The sequence below is a fragment of the Lactuca sativa genome, chromosome 8 (genome assembly GCF_002870075.4).
Source record: "Lactuca sativa cultivar Salinas chromosome 8, Lsat_Salinas_v11, whole genome shotgun sequence".
Taxonomy (NCBI): domain Eukaryota; kingdom Viridiplantae; phylum Streptophyta; class Magnoliopsida; order Asterales; family Asteraceae; genus Lactuca; species Lactuca sativa.
Genome location: NC_056630.2, coordinates 228,093,315 through 228,112,939, shown reverse-complemented (window position 1 = coordinate 228,112,939; position 19,625 = coordinate 228,093,315). Strand labels below are relative to the sequence as shown.

Genomic DNA, 19,625 nt, shown 5'->3' with positions numbered 1-19,625 from the left:
GCGATAAAAAGCGAGGTTGAAGAGACAACGAACATTATGAGAATGCGATTGGCGATTACAAGAAGAGGATATGTGAAGAACATGGACCTAGTCTAGTACCACCCGAGATACTAGTTGAGAGAAGATTTGAGATCAAAGGTCACATTAAGGACATACCTTTCGCTGGGAAAGAGTATGAATTTTACCAGTGTTACTAAGGATGCTTCCGTTGAATTTTACTAGTGAACATAAAGTTTGGTTGAAGTCTCTTCCACCCGGATCCATTACTACATGGGAAACCCTTTGTGATGATTTTATTGAGCAATTTAGTCCAACTTCAAAGATTTCAAAGCTTAAAAATAAAATTGCTAACTTTCAACAAGAGGTTGGAGAATCATTATGTGAAGCATGGGAGAGATATAAGGAGTTGCTTAGAAGTTTCCGTCAACATGATCTTAACGTTCAAAAAGAAGTTTCCATCTTCTATGATAAGGTAAATGTAACCACTAGAAAACTTCTTCACTCACAAGGGCTAATGACGAAGAAGGAGCCGAAAACTATAAAACAATTAATTGAAGAATTTGCAAAGCACTCACGTGAGTACCTCAACCCACGAGACGATGTTACAAGAGGAAAAGGAGATGGAGGGAACGAGAATTTGGTTGCAATCATAGCTAAACCAAGGATCCATGCAATAATAGTTGGGAGTGATAATTGTAGTGGTCCACATTTGACTAAGGATTGTGAATTGGATGAAAATGGGAATAAGAAGGCACAAGTGTTCTACTCGAGTGGTGACAAGTATGTTGAAGACTGGAGGAAGCCCAAGAAGGAGTGGTTTCCATATGAAGAGTACGAGAAACAAAACGATGAAAAGTATAGACAAACCGGTAGAGGCTTCTATCAAAAAGAGCAACCACCACCCGAAAAAAAAAGATGGATTTTGAGTCGGTACTGCATAGACTTATGGAAGCATCTAAAATGAGACATAATACTACTGATTTCAATGTGATAAATCAACAAGCTTTCACTAATAATTTAGAAACTTTACTTGGGTAACTAGCTACACTTGTCAATGAAAGATTACCACCGAAAAATCAAGACCCAAAGTCACAATCTCATGTCGTTGCGATCTACACCGAAGAAGAGGTTCATTATGAGCCAATAATGACCTATGAAACAGCTACAATATAACCTAAGTTGTGTTTGGAATAAGAGAAGCCTGAAGCAAAAAGTTCAAAAAGTGAATTGTTCTCTGATGATTCACCACATCATGGTCTCGAGAGGATGAAAAAATTCCGTCTTTTCATTCGTATCAGCCTCCTTTTCCATTCCCTTCTCGAGTAATCTAGTATTCTCTGGAGCCCAAGCAAAGGAAATTTATGGAACAAGTGCTCTCACTGTCGATTAATTCCCGATTCCTCAAATTGATGACTAAACTTCCAAAGTTTGCAAAAGATGTGATGACTAATCAGAAGGAGTTGGAAAAATCCTCAACAATAGTTCTTAATGAGTTGTGTTCAACCATAATTTTTAATGGATTACCAATCAGGATCGGAGATCCAGGTGAACTCACCTTGCCTTTTAAATTTGGTAACTCTACTTCTATTAATTCTTTAGCCGATTCGGGGGAAAGCATTAACCTCATGCCATACTCTTTCTACCAAAAGCTCGGATTACCAAAGCTCCAAGACACAAGGATGACCATTCAAATGGCAGATCACTCGACCACATACCCATGAGGAATCATCGAAGACTTATTAGTAACGGTGGCAAAATTTGTTTTTCTAGTCGAATTTGTGGTTCTTGACATAAAGGAAGATGAAGAACTTCCCATTGTTTTAGGAAGACCATTTTTGAGTACCACAAGGGAATTAGTTGACATCCACGACTCAAAGCTCACACTTCGTGTGGAAGATGCAGCAATTACCTTTGAGATGAGTCCTAAAAATCAGTCATGAATCGCCAAAAGATGAATTGTCAAATATTGATGCTATGGAAGAAGATTTTGATGAGCTTGTTGCAATTGAAAAAAATGATGGAGGAAGAGTTGAAGGTTTAGGAGGCGCCCCATGGTCAAAATGCCAAACATTTGAAATCAAGAGCCTCAATTCCTATGACATTTGAGGTGATCACTTTTACTATACCTAAGGTTCTAGAAGATAAAGAAATTTATGAAGTGGAAGAGGATTCGTATGAAGAAGTGGAGATAATTGATGAAGACATGGGTGGGGAATTGAAGGAGCCAACTATGGTCACGATGGAGGTAGACAAGGAAGGTCCTAAGGAAGATGACAAGAAGATTAACAAGGAAAAGAAGCAAGGAAAAGGGGTAAAGCGCAAACATGAGGAAAGTGCCAATAAAAATAAGAAAGAGAATTTGAAAAGGGCATACAAGAGAAGGGTTCAAGCTTATAAACGAAAATGGAATGAGAAAAGGGATAAAATGGAGATCCCACTCTTAACCACAACAACGTAAAGTGGGAAGGAATACAGCACATGACTTCTCAAAAAGAAGCACTTTTTGGGAGGCAACTCGATTTTTAGAGTTTGCATTTTCATTTTCCTTTTGATTTTTAGTGTTCCTCTAGTCTTCTAAATTTATTTTGTAGTGGAAAAGGAAGATACGTGAAAAGCGGTGAAGGAGCTAAATGGATAAAAAGTCATGCAAATTTTTGAAGATCATAAGTGAAGACCGTGTTTTTGAATAAGTGTGGGGTTCGAAATGAAGAGAAGATCATTTTGAAGAATAATTACTAGAAGAGAAGATCGAGAACGGTCCTAAATATTACAAAGCGTCAGTGCATTACTGCGAGCTTCCAAGATGATCTGAGAAGACACCACGACTTGGCCATCATAACCATGTCGTGGAAAATGATTTTATCACGACTGCATCTGATTGAACCACGACATGGCGTCCCTAGACCAAGTCATGGGAATTTTAAAATATGCGACCATTTACAACTTCGAGCTCTATACCACGTTGTGACATAGCTTTCCCATGATGTTTGAGGTTCAAAACACTATTAAATAATAGTTCTTAAATTTATGTCGATCTGTCACATTTGCATTCACATGAGAAGAGTCAATAAGTATTGTTTCAAGCCATTATACAAGAATTCCAAGCTTACCACACAAATTTCAGAATTCAATCTTGCCACTACTACCCAAGGGGAGTCTATTCAAATTCTTCCTTTTAAATTATATGTTCTTTAATTATTTAAGCATGAAATAGGGACATTGCATCATTTAAGTGTGGGGTAGGGGGTTGAATATAGGAAAACAAACATTCTGATTAAAAATAGTATTGAAAAATGACTAGGATTTAAAAAAACTTATTATTATTAGAAAGATTTGAAATAATAATTTAAATTTAAATCTAGTTAAAAAACAGTTATGTTGAGATCTAGCTTGCTATTGTTGTGTGGGACGATATGATAAGAGTATCAATGTTTACTTGAGCCAATATGTGACATCCCAAATTTCACGGCCAGAAAAGACCGATTTGTTTATGCTTTGTTTTTAAAATCAGAGTAATCGTTTAAAGAAAACTGTTGCGGATTTAGTTCCCAAAACAAAATATGATAAAATTTTATCAAAGCATTTCTTAAAGAAAAGTATTTGTCATTATATAACAAAATCTCGAGATGTCATGTTCCGATACAGACACATAAGCATAAACAAAACTTACATTTATTTACACTAATGATTTACATCTCCTTTAATCCCTCAGTGAAATATGACTTCGTATTGATACCTGTGGTACAAAGAAAACTGAGTGGGTCAGGCTTGGGAGCCTGGTGAGCATATAGGGTTTTCAAGGCACAATGATATAATTATTATATTTAATCAGCAAACAACCAACCCAATTACCCATCCCCATTAACTTCTTTATTTCTTAAGGTTTTACCCTAAGAACCAACTATCCTTCATTCATTCGTTCCTAAGAATTTACCTATCGAATTGGCACGAAGTCCATTGCTGCCAAAATTTATCTATCAGGTACTAAATCCATAGCTATCAGGTGCTAACTCCATAGTCACCAAGGTTCACTTAACAAGCGCTAACTCCATAGTCACCAAGGTTTAATCAACAAGTGCTAACTCCATAGTCGCCAAAGTTTACTCAACGTGCGCTAACTCCATAGTCGCCAAGGTTCATCAAATAGACACAAAGTCACATCGTCGCCAAGTTTTATACAATAGGCGCTAACTCCATAGTCACCAACTATCCCATCTACCCATTTCTACCCAACATTTTCGTAGATATAAACACTTACACAATTTAAATCATTTAACACCTATATAAAATTTCAATTCTACGCCCATCTCAAATAGACAAATAATATATATACACATAGCGCGTATTCCGTAGCAAATACTTCGTATTTATTTGTTAGAAGAAAGTAACTACACACTCACCTTCTCAGAAGATGATCGGTCAGCACTACGACTTGTAGAAGTAGTATTCTTCGGTAGATCTGGAAGATCTTCACAAAAATTAGCTTCCCGCGGGCAGAGCTTCTGCTCGGGAATTTTACTTCTCAGGATCTTCGGGGCTTCGGGACTTGCTTCGGGGCTCGGGAATGATACCGGGGCTTCGAGATTTTCTTGCACGAAAATCGAGGCAAAAAGGGAGAGAGAGAAGAGAAAATGTGCAAAGAAATAAGTGAGCCTCGCATTCTATTTATAGGGTGCTGAATCTGGGATTACGTTGGACGTACTAAGCCTTACGTTGGGAGTATGCGACTTCATTGCATGCGTATGTACTCGAGTGACGTCATTGCATGCGTAGCTGAGGCGGTTCTGAGTACATTGGGCGTACTCCAAAATTACGCTGGGCGTACTCGATTAAGCAGACTTCAAACTTGCGTAACTTTCACATATGAGCTCCGTTTTTGACGTTCTTTATATCCACACGTAGGAGTGACTAAGCTATACAACTTTCATTTAAATTCCCTCGGCAAATTTTGACTTTATTTTTATTATTATATTTTTAACAGGCCGAGACCGGAAACGTCCGTTAAAAATTCATAACTTCTTCCTCCGACGTCCGTTTTCGTCTATATTTTTACCATTGGACTACTATCGACGAGATCTTTGATTCTCGTTTAGATTGTTTCGACCAACAATCGCTCGATCTCCAATTTGAGTTTCGGGCTGCATACTGCTAAGCTGAAACTTAGAAAAATCATAACTTCCTCATACGAAGTTAGATTTGGGCATTCTTTTTATGCACGCTCTCGGTTTAATGAACTCTACAAATTTCGTTTAGATCACAAGGGCTAAATATCACTCTAACGTAATTTCACTATTTACGTCGCATTGTGTCGTGTCGGTTCTGTCGTGAAATTTCGACAGGTCATAACTTCTTCGTTATTACTTGGATTTTGGCGTTCTTTACATGCATGGAAACCTTGTGGCATATACTACAACTTAGTTAAGATTACTCCTTCTAAATAATCTTTCATCAAAATGTCATTTTTGATGCTTATCGTCTCTAAAGTGACTAGTCGTGATCTACGGGCATTACAATTATCACCCCTTAGGATGATTACGTCCCGGAATCATCAACGAAATAGGACTTGTAAAATGATTCCAATCTTCTGAATTACGTCAGATGTTACATTGAACTTGGTTCTCATGTAACAAATTCATCGTAGTCGGACTCAATTTGATATGACCACTAGGGTTGGAATAACAACCATCTTACTAGTCATTACTGAAACAATGGTAATGACATACTTGAATAAAACGAGACCAATCACTAGCTTCTTAGTAACCTTGAGACCTTCCCTGATCCAAGCGTGAGTCCTATGCTTCTAGTAGTATAGATCTCTACTACTATTCACACCTACTCATACTCGTCCCAAGTATTGTCTCGCAGTCAACCAAGTCACCATACATAAGTCATATAATCATTCAACACATTAGATAACAAAACCAGGGTTTATATTATTTCTTGAAATGATTACGAAAAGGTTCAAGTTCACCCTATACTATGCCTCTAATAGGCTACACTTCCTGCTACTGACTTTATATATAGGTATGAAGTCTTTATCTTTTAATCCTCCGATCGCTTTCTGCTTCGTCGAGGAGAATGTGGAACGCCCTTGGCTGTGGAGGTGTGTTTTTCTCTGGGCAGTCTTTAGAAATATGCCCTTCTTCGTTACATTTGTAGCACACCTTCTTGATAGGTGCGCGCTTTTTGGCGTAATGCCCTGTCTTCCCACATTAGTAGCAAGTCATCTCCTCGCTACATTTCCTGAAGTGTTTCTTTTTCCACTTCACACACCACTTAACTTCATCTCTTCCCCCAGATTTCGAGAATTTGCATTCTTTGTCGATTATTAAAGATCCTTCACGTTTCCATTTCTTTCCAACTTCAGCTCTTTCCAGACCCTTTTCTTTTATTTGGGTCTCAGCATTCGTGGCTGCCCAGATGGCGGCTTTCAGAGTGGTTGCTTTCTTGTCTATCGGACCAAAGTCCGCTGGTAATCCATTGGCAAACTTGTTAACCTTGGAAAGTTCAGTTGGAATTAGGTATGTAATAAGCTTCATCTTCTCCATAAAGCTTGTAGCGTATTCAGTGACGCTCAATTTTCCCTTCTTCAGATTCTGGAACTCATAGTTGATTTCCAAAAGATCCTGCTCAGAGCAGTATTGCATTTTCAGTTGCACCACGAACTCTTCCCAAGACATCTTGCTAGCTTCCCCCTTGGGCATCGAACCAGCCAGTAACTTCCACCAGCTCAGTGCTCCAGATTTTAATAGAGGAATTGCAAGAGCGGTCTTCTGTATGTTGCTACATTCATAACTTTCAACCATTGTCTCCATCTTGGAGATCCAGTCCATGACTTGCAATGGTGTCGGGCTCCCAGAAAGACACGGTGGTTTGGATGCAATGAAATCCTTGTACTTGCACCCACGTCCGTCATTTCCTCCATCCTAGTTATTTCGGCGAACTATTGGTGGGTTGGCTTGACCAACGGTCCCACTGTAGTTCCCTCCTTCCGAATGCCCTCCATTTACTTCGGGCTCTTCCACTTGAGTTGACAGTTCTTCACGATTCTGTCGAAGCAACCGCCTGGTCTCCTCCATTTGACAATCCAATATCTCCTGCATCATTGGTTATACACCAGCCATCGTCATTGGCTCAGGTGCTGCAGCTACAACAAGTATTTGCTCAATCATTGGTGGTTGATTCATGCTCTCATTTTCGTTTCCAACTCCGTTTCTAGTTCTTGCCATTCTTGATCTATACACCGAATAAGGTGAATTAAGATCCTCATTCATGATAGATACATATATCATCCTTATCACTACGAAACGTTTACATGCTAGTTCTAAATCATACGCTTATAATCCTAAACACATAAGGTTTCCCGATCCGATCGGCAACAGACCATAGATCCGAACAAATAATATCATATATGACAACATATAACATTTAGCACATAAAAGAATTTTAGGCAACTTTCCAAAAATAAACTAGTGCTCGTGTCTAAAATATAACAAAAACACATCCCATAATCTTCACTTAACATTCTAAGTTTAAGTCTATAACTTTCCTACAAAATTCCTAGTTTGCTTAAACTAATGTTCTGATACCAACTGTGACATCCCCAATTTCACGGCCAGAAAAGACCAATTTGTTTATGCTTTGTTTTTAAAATCAGAGTAATCGTTAAAAGAAAACTGTTGCAGATTTAGTTCCCAAAACAAATTATGATAAAAATTTATCAAAGCATTTCTTAAAGAAAAGTATTTTTCATTATATAACAAAATCTCGGGATGTCATGTTCCTATACAGACACATAAGCATAAACAGAACTTACATTTATTTACACTAATGATTTACATCTCCTTTAATCCCTCAGTGAAATATGACTTCGTATTGATACCTGTGGTACAAAGAAAACTGAGTGGGTCAGGCTTGGGAGCCTGGTGAGCATATAGGGTTTTCAACCCACAATAATATAATTATTATATTTAATCAGCAAACAACCAACCCAATTACCCATCCCCTTTATCTTCTTTATTTCTTCAGGTTTTATCCTAAGAACCAACTATCCTTCATTCATTCGTTCCTAAGGATTTACCTATGGAATTGGCACGAAGTCCATTGCTGCCAATATTTATCTATCAGGTACTAAATCCATAGCTATCAGGTGCTAACTCCATAGTCACCAAGGTTCACTTAACAAGTGCTAACTCCATAGTCGCCAAGGTTTACTCAACAAGGGCTAACTCCATAGTCGCCAAAGTTTACTCAACGTGCGCTAACTCCATAGTCGCCAAGGTTCATCAAATAGGCACGAAGTCACATCGTTGCCAAGGTTTATACAATAGGCGCTAACTTCGTAGTCACCAACTATCCCATCTACCCATGTTTTACCCAACATTTTCATAGATATAAACACTTACACAATTTAAATAATTTAACACCTGTATAAAACTTCAATTCTACACCCATCTAAAATAGACAAATAATATATATACACATAGCAAATATTTCGTAGCAAATACTTCATATTTATGTGTTAGAAGAAAGTAACTACACACTCACTTGATCAAAAGATGATCGGTCAACACTATGGCTTGTAGAAGTGGTATTCTTCGGTAGATCTAGAAGATCTTCACAAAAATTGGTTTCTCACGGGCAGAGCTTCTTCTTGGGAATTTTACTTCTCGGGATCTTCGGTGCTTCGGGACTTGCTTCGGGGCTCGGGAATGATACCGGGGCTTTAGGATACTTCTTGCATGAAAATCGAGGCAAAACGGTAGAGAGAGAGAGAAGAGAAAATGAGCAAAGAAATAAGGCAGCCTCGCATTCTATTTATAGGGTGTTGAATCTAGGATTATGTTCAACGTAAATCTTGGTACACTGGGCATACTAAGCCTAACGTTGGGCGTACGTGACTTCATTGCATGTGTATGTACTCGATTGATGTCATTGCATGCGTAGCTGAGGCGGTTCCGAGTACGCTGGGCGTACTCCAAAATTACGTTGGGCGTACTCGATTAAGCAGACTTCAAACTAGCAAAATTTTCGCATACGAGCTCTGTTTTTCACGTTCTTTATATCCACGCGTAGGTGAGACTAAGCTCTACAATTTTCATTTAGACTCTATCCGCTAATTTTGACTTTATTTTTATTATTATATTTTTAACAGGCCGGGACAGGAAACATCCATTAAAAATTCATAACTTCTTCCTCCGACGTCCGTTTTCGTCTGTCTTTTTACCATTGGACTAATATCGACGAGATCTTCAATTCTCGTTTAGATTGTTTCGACCAACAATCGCTCGATCTCGAATTCGAGTTTCAGGCTGCATCCTGCTAAGCTGAAACTTAGAAAAATCATAACTTCCTCATACGAAGTTAGATTTAGGCATTATTTTTATGCACGCTCTCGGTTTAACGAACTCTATGAATTTCGTTTAGATCACAAGGGCTAAATATCACTCTAACATAATTTCACTATGTACGTCGCGTTGTGTCGTGTCGGTTCTGTCGCGAAACATCGACAGGTCATAACTTCTTCGTTATTACTCAGATTTTGGCGTTCTTTACATGCATGGAAACCTTGTGAAATATACTAAAACTTAGTTAACATTACTCCTTCTAAATAATCTTCCATCAAAAAGTCATTTTTGACACTTATCGTCTGTAAAGTGACTAGCCCTGATCTACGGGCGTTACACAATAGATGTTATAGTGTAATTGTGGCTTCCCCGTCCTAGTGAAATCATGGAACAAAAACACAACCTTGCTTAGTTTTAGGGCCACAATATGTTTAGCATCGTGTACCAGAAATGTATCCAAAAGAGCTTATGTAGTCATTGCACATTAGACTAATACCTCTAACCAGTAAGGTTTGAAGTTAAGTTCTCTTTCTTAAGCATATGTTTTTGTTTTAGGTTTTCAGTTTTGAATGAAAAAAAAGTGAGAAAAAGAAAATAAAAAGGAGAAAAAATAGAAAAAAAAAAGTTGCCAACGTTTGAGAAATAAGAGTCCACAAAGTTATGGAGATCAAGAAATATCATGAAGAAAAGCTCCAAATTATCAAAGACTCAAGAATAAGGCAAATTTTGCCAAGTTATTTATTGTATTTTTATTTTCTAGGTTATTTTTCCATATGTATGCTTGGGGCTTTAACCAAAAATAACTTGAGGTTAAGAAAGTTTTCTGGGGATGGATTTAAAGGGATGTGTAAAATGAGTGTTGTTCAAAATAAGTGGGGAAGTGTTTATGAATATTGTGAGTATTTAGGATTAGGGAATTTCTTAGGAAAAATATATACACAAATACATGCATTGCGGTCTTGGAGTAATGGAGAGGCTCAAATGGATTGCATTGTGCGATGTTGGTAGCTAAACTCTTGATATAATGATAATAAAATCAGTTTTGCTTGCGGGAAAGCAAAAGCCAAGTGTGAGGTATTTCGATACGTGTATCATTAACTACATATTTAATGCATATTTCTAACACTTTTAGTTAAAATCATGCTTAATATGGAACAAAAGATATTTATTATGTTTAAAATATGTTTTGTAGCGGCTTGCTCGGGACAAAAAAGGATAATACGAGGAGATGGAAGTATGAAAAGGGAGCTAAAACAAAAGATGAAAAGAAGACGATTGAAGACCACGTCATGGTGAAATGACCACGACGTGGCGAATAGAATATTTGCAAACCATCAAGCTGACTTGGCATACACGGGATTTACTCGAAGACCACATCGTAATGGTGGTTAACCATGACATGGTGATCAGATTTTTACAATTATGAAAACCACGACATTAGGTTGAAATCAGGGGCATGCATTCAGTTTTATGAGGTTAATTGTGATTAAAAACCCTTAGAAACCCACAAGAAGATCGAAATTCAAGTGAAGCTCAAAGATTGAAGGTGATTTAGAAGAATGCAACATAGATCTAGTTGTTTTGCTTATTATACTCATTTCTAGCTTATTTTACTTAGATCTATTGTGTTTTTCTACTACAATTAGAGGCTAAACACCTTTTACTTATGTTTGGTGCAGATGAACTTGATCTATATGTGTTGATTTCGATATTAGATGATTATATTTCATTTTAATTGTGTTTAACATTTATAAACCATAACATGTTTAGTTCTAGTTTATATTGCTTATTAATCAGATTTTGTGTGTTAACTGATCATACTAATTGCATGAATCTGTCTCCTAATTGTTTATAATCATTAAATAGTTAGAGATAAGATTAATTATAACTTAATTTAAGTAATTAAAGCTAGTAACTTTACCTATGTTAGAGAGCATAATTAGTCTTAATTAGTGCTTGGTTTCTTAACTTCATAATAGGAGAGTAACTTATATCAATCATAGTCCAATTGTGCTATTATCCATTTTGTGGTTGAGCTTGCGCATGATCATTGCTTTGTCATTCAAAAATTGGTAGGCCTAGAGATTTGATCATAATAGCTAGTAAATTGGTAATCAATATAATATATCCATTAGAAATCAACCATCGAAGAAAGTGAAATCGGATCCAGGCAGAAGTATTCTTTTAATTCTTAAAGTTACTTTATTTTCATTTCAATCTTACTTGTTAGGTGATATTAAGTTATTATGATCTTGAAAAATCTGTAAAAAATCCCCCAAATCATCGTTGCTTCATAGTATAAAATTAGAAGTAGTTAATTTATTTAAATGAATTTTGTTACTTGTGATTGACACTTGACTTACCTAAGATATATTATAATCTGACTAGGTACACTGCCTATAGGTTCATAGGTAGTTAGAGGTTGCTAGGTTATAAATTGAAGACTAGTAGGTACTTTTATTGTAATACCCTGTTTATTTATTACATAAATAAATAAATGAATGAAGAACTCGTAGCCCTAAAATAAATAATTATGTGTAAAAGGATGGTCTCGAGGAGCTAATTGTCACACTTTAAGATATTGGGGGTTAAAAGTATAAAATCCGTACTTAATTTATAAGTATTATTGAAGGTAGGGACTAAATGGTAACTTCTAGGACTTCACTTGAAGAGAATTTCGAGGCTAAGGGGTTGTATGGTAAATTAGCGATTGAATTTGAAATGAATTTATGGAAGCAAGGGCCAAAGGGTAAAATTCAGACTTAAATTGAAAACAAAATCTGTGAGGAGGGGCCGATCCTGAAAAAGTGTATCAAAGTTGTATGAGGACACGGGATATACCCGGTGACCCCCTTCCCCTTCCCCATCGTGGATAAACACAAACCCTAAATTGAAGGGAGCATCTACAGCCACTACCCCCCTTAAGGAACTCGCTAGCCGCCACTGCAAGACCGAGCCTCCTGTCGTCGCTACTTTCCATTGGAACGCCACCCCCTGCCGGCAACGTCGTGAACAGCCGAGAGGTGCGCTGAAGACTGGAGATTGGAGCTTAAGACGACATTGCGCTGGCCATGAGCAACCAGAAGACCCTCAGTATGCCAACAACATCTCAATTCTTCATTTCTCCTTGTGGGTTCGATGTAAGGACCGTTGTTATCGCCGACGATGGCTCTTGGTCTTGACCTCAGCTAGTTCCAGCGTCACCAGCCGCCTATTCGTTGGTTGGAAGCGGTGGTATCATGTCAGGCATGGGTGGTTGGCTTCTCTTTCCGAGCGACAGACGTGTAGGGGTGCGTGTTTCAATTTGTGGGTGAAATATTGGATGGAAGACACAAGAAGACCACCATGGCAGCCAACCATGGTGGTTGTCGCCGAGAATGCTTTTTCTGCCGCCACAAGCCACCGTGAAAGGTGGTTGTGGGCGTGTTGTGGTGTTTGTGTTCATTTTTTGTGATGTTATAAGGCTACAGGAGCATTCTAGGCTGGAGATCTGAAGATAGACCCCACCGCCACCACCGTGAGGTGGTGGCAGCCGCCATTCACCACCGTCGGCCACCGCTATGTCATTGTCTATATGTGTTTGTATTAGTGTGTGTGTGGTTGATTATTGGAGTTATCATTGTAAAATGTAACTAGAAAGAAGAATAATGAAAATAAATTTAAAACCACCACCTTTAGGTGGTGGCTGCCGCCTCCTGCCGCCACCGGCCGCCGTGTCGGGTGGCGGTGTGCTTAGTTGTGTTGGGATTGCTAGTTTGGGGATGTCTGGACAAGGGACTAAAACCCTAATGGGCCTGAAACCCTAATGGGCCCAATGAAGCTTAATGGACTCTAATGGACTCAATAAAGCCCTAATTGACATTAAAGCCCAAACATGTGTCTAATGGGCTTAGTGAACTCTAATGGATCTAATGACTTAGCTATTCAGCCTAATGGACTAATGTGGGTTGGAAACCTTAATTAGGGTTTGAAAACCCTAATGCAATGAAACCCTAATTTCGAGAATTAATCGGGATACACACACGTGAATTATTAATAACTTGAAATATTAAATAATAAACTTTGGCAAAGATTAATCTAAGCGATAATGGACTTAATGGATTAAGTCCTTAATGGGTTAAGTAGGAAACCTAACCCTAATCATCATTTTATGTGAAACCCTAATTTCACTTGGGTTTATTGTTAGGCCTTCTTTTGGGCCTTGTGGGTTGGGTGATTAATGGGCCATCCAAAGTCAAGCCAATGAGCTAGAATAATTTAATGGGCCTGGGGTAAGGCCCATGTAAGGGGCTTGGGCCCAATTTGGAAAATTGGGCCATAGATGGGCCATAGTTTGGGCCTTAATGATTATATGGTTTTGGGCCTTAGAATGAGACCATGTGTAGGCCTAGGCCCAATTTGCAAAATTAGGCCATGTGTTGGGCTTTGATTTCTAATTGACTTTGGGCCTATTGATTGGGCCTTGGGCTTGAATAAGCCAAGTTAGGGGTAATGTAGCAATTACCCAAGGAATATACTTATGGATATGTATTGGGACCCAATTATTAATTAGGTGTTATTTTGGTGTTGATAGTTCGGGAATCTGTCAGCCAGCAGCTGGGGTCGAGTCTGCGGGACATCAGCAGTATGGGATTCTGTTTACGGGACTTCAATAGTGTGAGGTGAGTTACCTTCCAGTAGCGGTGGGTCTACGACCACAATGTCGGCCCACCAGTAGGAGTTGTTGTTAGATGATTGTCTTTGTGATAATCAGCAGTGTGGGATTGTGTCTACGGGACTTCAGCAGTGTGAGGTGAGTTACCTTCCAGTAGCGGTGGGTCTACGGCCACAATGTCGGCCCACCAATAGGAGTTGTTGTTAGATGATTGTCTTTGTGATAATTGTCTATGTTTGCTACTACCTGTTATGTTAATGTGCTAGCATGATATGATGTTATGTGATAGTGGTAGTAGGGGTGAAATAGTCCCCGGTTACTGGTCGATAGGGCCGAAGGGGTAGATTAGTACCCAACTATGTTAGACAGATTATGATATATGTGATGATATTATGTGGTAGTAGTAGGGGGTGAAATAGTCCCCACTTACCAGTCGACAGGACCGAAGGGGTAGGCCAGCACCCGGATATGCTAGGCAGTATATGACTTATGTGTTTATTCTATGCTTTTATGTGGTAGTGTTAGGGGGTGAAATAGTCTCCGGTTACTGGTTGAAAGATACCGAAGGGGAGGCTAGCACCCAGATATGCTAGGAAGTACCCGGTCGAGAGGACCGAAGGGGAGCCCATCACCCAGGTATGCTAGGCAGTATCCGGTCGAGAGGACCGAAGGGGTAGGTCGGGCACCCAGATATGCCTGACAGTATATGTATGTTATATGATCGTATGGTATGCGGTATGATGGGAGAACTCACTAAGCTTTGTGCTTACGGTTTACATTTTTGGTTTCAGGTACTCGTTTTCTAAGGAAAGGAGCCGACTTGATCGCAGTGCATCACACTATGTTTTCCGCACATGAGATCTTTGGGATTACACTCTGATATGGTTTTATGATAATATGTTTTGATTATTGACACTTCGGTTTTGACATGAGATATTAATATTAATGTTTTTATACTGATGGTTTTATATCATAATGTATTTAAAAATGAAATTTTTGGCCTTGAATTTTGGGATGTTACAAGTTGGTATCAGAGCCTTGGTTTGAGGGATTCGGGCACACTCTCGGGTGTGTCTGAACTCAGACTAAGGGATTGGTATGAAAGTTTTCAAAAGTAAAACCATTTTATAAAAGGAGTTTGAAAAGAATCTAAAAAGAGAAGAGAACTTTGAGAAGAACAAAGTGTGTGATGCGTGCCATCAGCCGAGCTCAAGTAAGTTTTCTCCAAGATACCCATACATGTTATGATATGATATGATATGATTATGAGAACTGAATGCTAGATTAGGGCTAAGGATCTAGGAGGATGCTTTATATGCCTATCGTATGTGCTTGTAGACTTGCATGCTAGTACATATCAGTCATATCCTGTTGAGGTTATGCCTGATTGTATGAGCCTTTGAATTGCATGTACAGATTCCTGATTAGAGGATAGAATGATTAGATTGGAATATGATGGTTAGAGTTTCCATTGTCCCAATGCTGCTTGATTTGTGCTTTGTGGGACTTTTAGTAATGTGAGATAACTATTAAGTGAATATGCTAAGTCACATGTGGCACAGGCTGGATAATCTCAGAGTGATAGATTTGACCCTATTGCGCAGCTCTTGTTTGAGTCCAACCGTTCTAGGGATGGGTCTATTACTCGAAGGATTATCTGATCTCTGTTGCATGTGGCTATATTCATGAGGTAGCTAGTTGACATTACTAGGAATGTTTCAGCAGCTGAGGACTGGGTGGGTACGGGAATCTAAGGAAGCCTAGGATATATTCTAGTGAGTTAGTAGTGAGGTTCAGTGAGACTTGGGTGTACCAGTTTGAGGAAGTGACTTGGAGCATTCGGGAGGATTGTTGAGGAAAGTAGGGATAGGTATGGAAGGTAGTATTGGGCCCGTACTACTGAAAGCACAGGATCCATACTTGAATCAGTGAGAGTCTTTGAGAATCTAAGAAGCTTCAGGGAAGAGTGTGTGACCTAGTTTGGGGACAGAGGATGTTCCAGTTGTTGCAGCTTAACCATTGGCAAGCGAGATAGTGAGTGTGACAGGGTGTCAGACCCTGAAGGATCTGATTTCCAAGAGGTTGTAGATGCGAGATCGATTTGGAGCACCCTAGAAAGAGAGGATTGTGCTAGGCGGGTATAGTAGAGGATCCCGGGAAGAGACTAATGACTTCTGATCATCGGGTGGAGGGCCAGCAGGGCCAGAGTCAGTGCAATGCGTACGAGAGAGTACATGAGGGAGTTTATCACTCCAAGGGTTTAGTCTGCTACAGGTGTGGCAGGGTTGATCATGTCAACTGGAGGTGACTAGGGTTCCTCCAGATGTTGCGAGTATGTCATCTTTTACTGCTACCCGATTCATGTTGGGAATAAGTATCGCTTTGGAATTATGAGCGAGTTTGGATAAGTCGGTTTTCTGCTAGTGTTTGGTTATCAAGGACCGTATATGCCATTTTGCATGCTGAAAGGTCCTTGATGAACCTACAGAGGGACGTATCTTGCGGAGTGGGTTCCACACGTACCGTTATCATTTCGGATCTTTGTCGAGATATGTACAAGAGTATTGTTTGGAAGATCCTTGGTCAGGGTTAGAGTGATAGTTCTCCAGTGAAGTCAGCGTTCAGAGGTTCTATCATTGTTCATGTATGGTCAGTAATTATCTATGGATTAACTTTGGAGTTCAAGGCACTACCTTTGCTAGGACAGAGATGGTGACATGAAAAGGATAATGTTAGTCGCGGGCGTTAGATGCAAAAGTGGTTGGTCATAGAATGTTCAAGAGAATTGTATTTTCGCATGGGTTGTGTTCGGTCAGAGCTCAGTGCTACTGCAAGATTGGAAATGAGAACGAGGATTCATCAGCCAGAATGAAGATTAAGGTGTTCAGTGCTCAGCCTGGGAAATGAATTGAGGTGTCAGAATGGAACAGATTTCAAGAATACTCTTCAAGATTTCAGAGGATGGGTGATCTTAAGGTTTAGTCGGTGATTAAATGCTAGCATTGGTAAGCACATTTTATCATCAGTGGGATATTAGAAAGCGAGACGAATTGGGAATCCTTCAATTCTCGCATGCCGTGAAGACTTAGTCGAATCTAAGTGGGGGAGAGACTTTTTATAAGGTTCTCCAAATGTGAGTTCTGGGGTCATGGGGTGCAACCTCTTGGCCACCTTGCCAACCAGAAGGGTATTCTAGTTGATCCGGCCAAGATAGAGGCTGTGATGCAGTGGGAGATTCCGAGGTCTCCATCTGAGATTCGGAGTTCGCTGGGTCTAGCGAGTTATTATCGGAGATTTATATGGGATTTCTACGAGATTGCGGTTCCTTTGACCCGACTGACCAAGAAGTCGGTGACCTTTCGTTGGGGGCCTGAGCAGCAGGCAGCTTTCGAAACTCTCAGACAACGGTTGTACGAGGCACCGATTCTCACCCTGCCAGAGGGTGTAGATGATTTCGTGGTTTACCGGGACGCTTTGATCACGGGCTTGGGTACGATACTAATACAATGGGGTCACGTGATAGTAGGTTTCGGGAACCAGGTTAGAGTTCCGGTTAGGATTCAAGTTCAAATGTGTGTTAGGTCGAGTGCGTGTTCGACCGATATGGAAAGTGTTGTAAGACTACGGGGGTAGCCGTAGCATTCACTAACAGTCAGATAGTTGGGAAAGTGTTGTAAGACTACGGGGGTAGTCGTAGCATTCAATAGCAGTCAGATAGTTGGGAAAGTGTTGTAAGACTACGGGGGTAGCCGTAGCATTCACTAGCAGTCAGATAGTTGGGAAAGTGTTGTAAGACTACAGGGGTAGCCGTAGCATTCACTAGCAGTCAGATAGTATGGAAAGTGTTGTAAGACTACGGGGGTAGCCGTAGCATCCACTAGCAATCAGTTAGTATGGGAAGTGTTGTAAGACTGCGGGTGTAGCCATAGCATTCACAAGGTTAGCAGATAGTGCTTGAGTGATGTAAGTCTATGGGTATAGCCGTAGCATTCGCTTGGTTGGTAGATAGCATGGGCGCGTTGTTAGGGCACAGAATGAACAGTGGTACACACCAGTTTGGGTGCAACTTTGAGGATATGGAAATCCACAAATCGGATTTCAGATTTATCCAAATGGATTAGACCAGGTTAAGCCAGTAATGAGACAGTAGGGACATCACTACAGTTATGAGATCAGGGAAGCAATGGACTGCTTAAGGTCATTTGTGATGTAAGACTACCATTGGTTAGGTAGCAATCACTTTTAGTCCTGGATTTGACTACGCCAGGATCCGACGCATGATCCCGATCGGTTAGTTCAGAAAGTACTAGTGGCAACTAGTTCCAGAGAAGGATTTCGTTCAGAAGTCGTGTGAGGCGAATAAGTAGGGAGTCCTTTGGCTCCGCAGTCGGGTGGAAACCCAGTATTTCAGAGGATTGGCAAGCGAATTAAGACCCAGGAGGTCTTGGTAGCTTCTGGTAAGCAGCTATGTAGCAGCGTATACTGCTTTAGGCAGTTCAGTGTTCGAGCAGTTTCAACGTTTGGGTAGTGATAGTATGTGTGTTTTAGTTGCATATGCGCACGGAATAGCTGGTTTATTGGGGAGTGACAAGTCACCCACACCGGGAATAGCTGAGCCATAGCCGATAATAAGTGATCTGCAGAGGTAATTGGGTTTGTGACCCAGGTTTATGGTGGGAACCACATGCTATCAGAAGTTAAGTAGTCAGTTAAGGGATAAGCGGGCTGGTTCCATCGCTAATGATTTAGTATGAGTGGTCTACCAGGGATTCAGACCATCTCGAGACAGCAGATTTTGAACAGAGTACATGTGGTCTTGTTGCAAGGAATTTGGCACTTGTGGATTTTAGGGCTTTACGAGGATTGGTCATGTCTATCCTGGGAATGCTAGGGCGTGCCCAGATTGGTGACCATGCTACTAGAGTGGTTGGGCGAGCAAGGAATGGTAAGGAATGATTTCGAGGACGAAATCTAATTTAAGTGGAGGAGAATTATAATACCCTGTTTATTTCTTAGATAAATAAATAAATAAATGAAGAACTCGTAGCCCTAAAATAAATAACTATGTGTAAAAGGATGGTCTCGAGGAGCTAATTGTCACACTTTAAGATATTGGGGGTTAAAAGTATAAAATTTGTACTTAGTTTGTAAGTATTATTGAAGGTAGGGACTAAATGGTAACTTCTAGGACTTCACTTGAAGAGAATTTCGAGGCTAAGGGGTTGTATGGTAAACTAGGGATCGAATTTGAAATGAATTTATGGAAGCAAGGGACAAAGGGTAAAATGCGGAGTTAAATTGAAAACAAAATCTGTGAGGAGGGGCCGATCCTGAAAAAGTGTATCAAAGTTGTATGAGGACACAGGATATACCCGGTGACCCCCTTCCCCTTCCCCATCATGGATAAACACAAACCCTAAATTGAAGGGAGCATCTACAGCCGCTACCCCCCTTAAGGAACTCGCCAGCCGCCACTGCAAGACCGAGCCTCCTGTCGTCGCTACTTTCCATTGGAACGCCACCCGCTACCGGCAACGTCGTGAACAGCCGAGAGGTGCGCTGAAGACTGGAGATTGGAGCTTAAGACGACGCCGCGGGGGCTATGAGCAACCAGAAGACCCTCA

At 40.0% G+C, this 19,625-nt stretch overlaps 1 non-coding gene across 1 annotated transcript; it reads right to left on the bottom strand.

Annotated features, from left to right (window-relative positions):
- Window positions 1–328: 328 nt before the first annotated feature.
- Window positions 329–435, bottom strand: LOC111882388 (small nucleolar RNA R71). Its single transcript, XR_002847150.1, has one exon. It is a non-coding gene; the product is annotated as a small nucleolar RNA R71 (small nucleolar RNA).
- Between the last annotated feature and the right edge of the window lie 19,190 nt (window positions 436–19,625).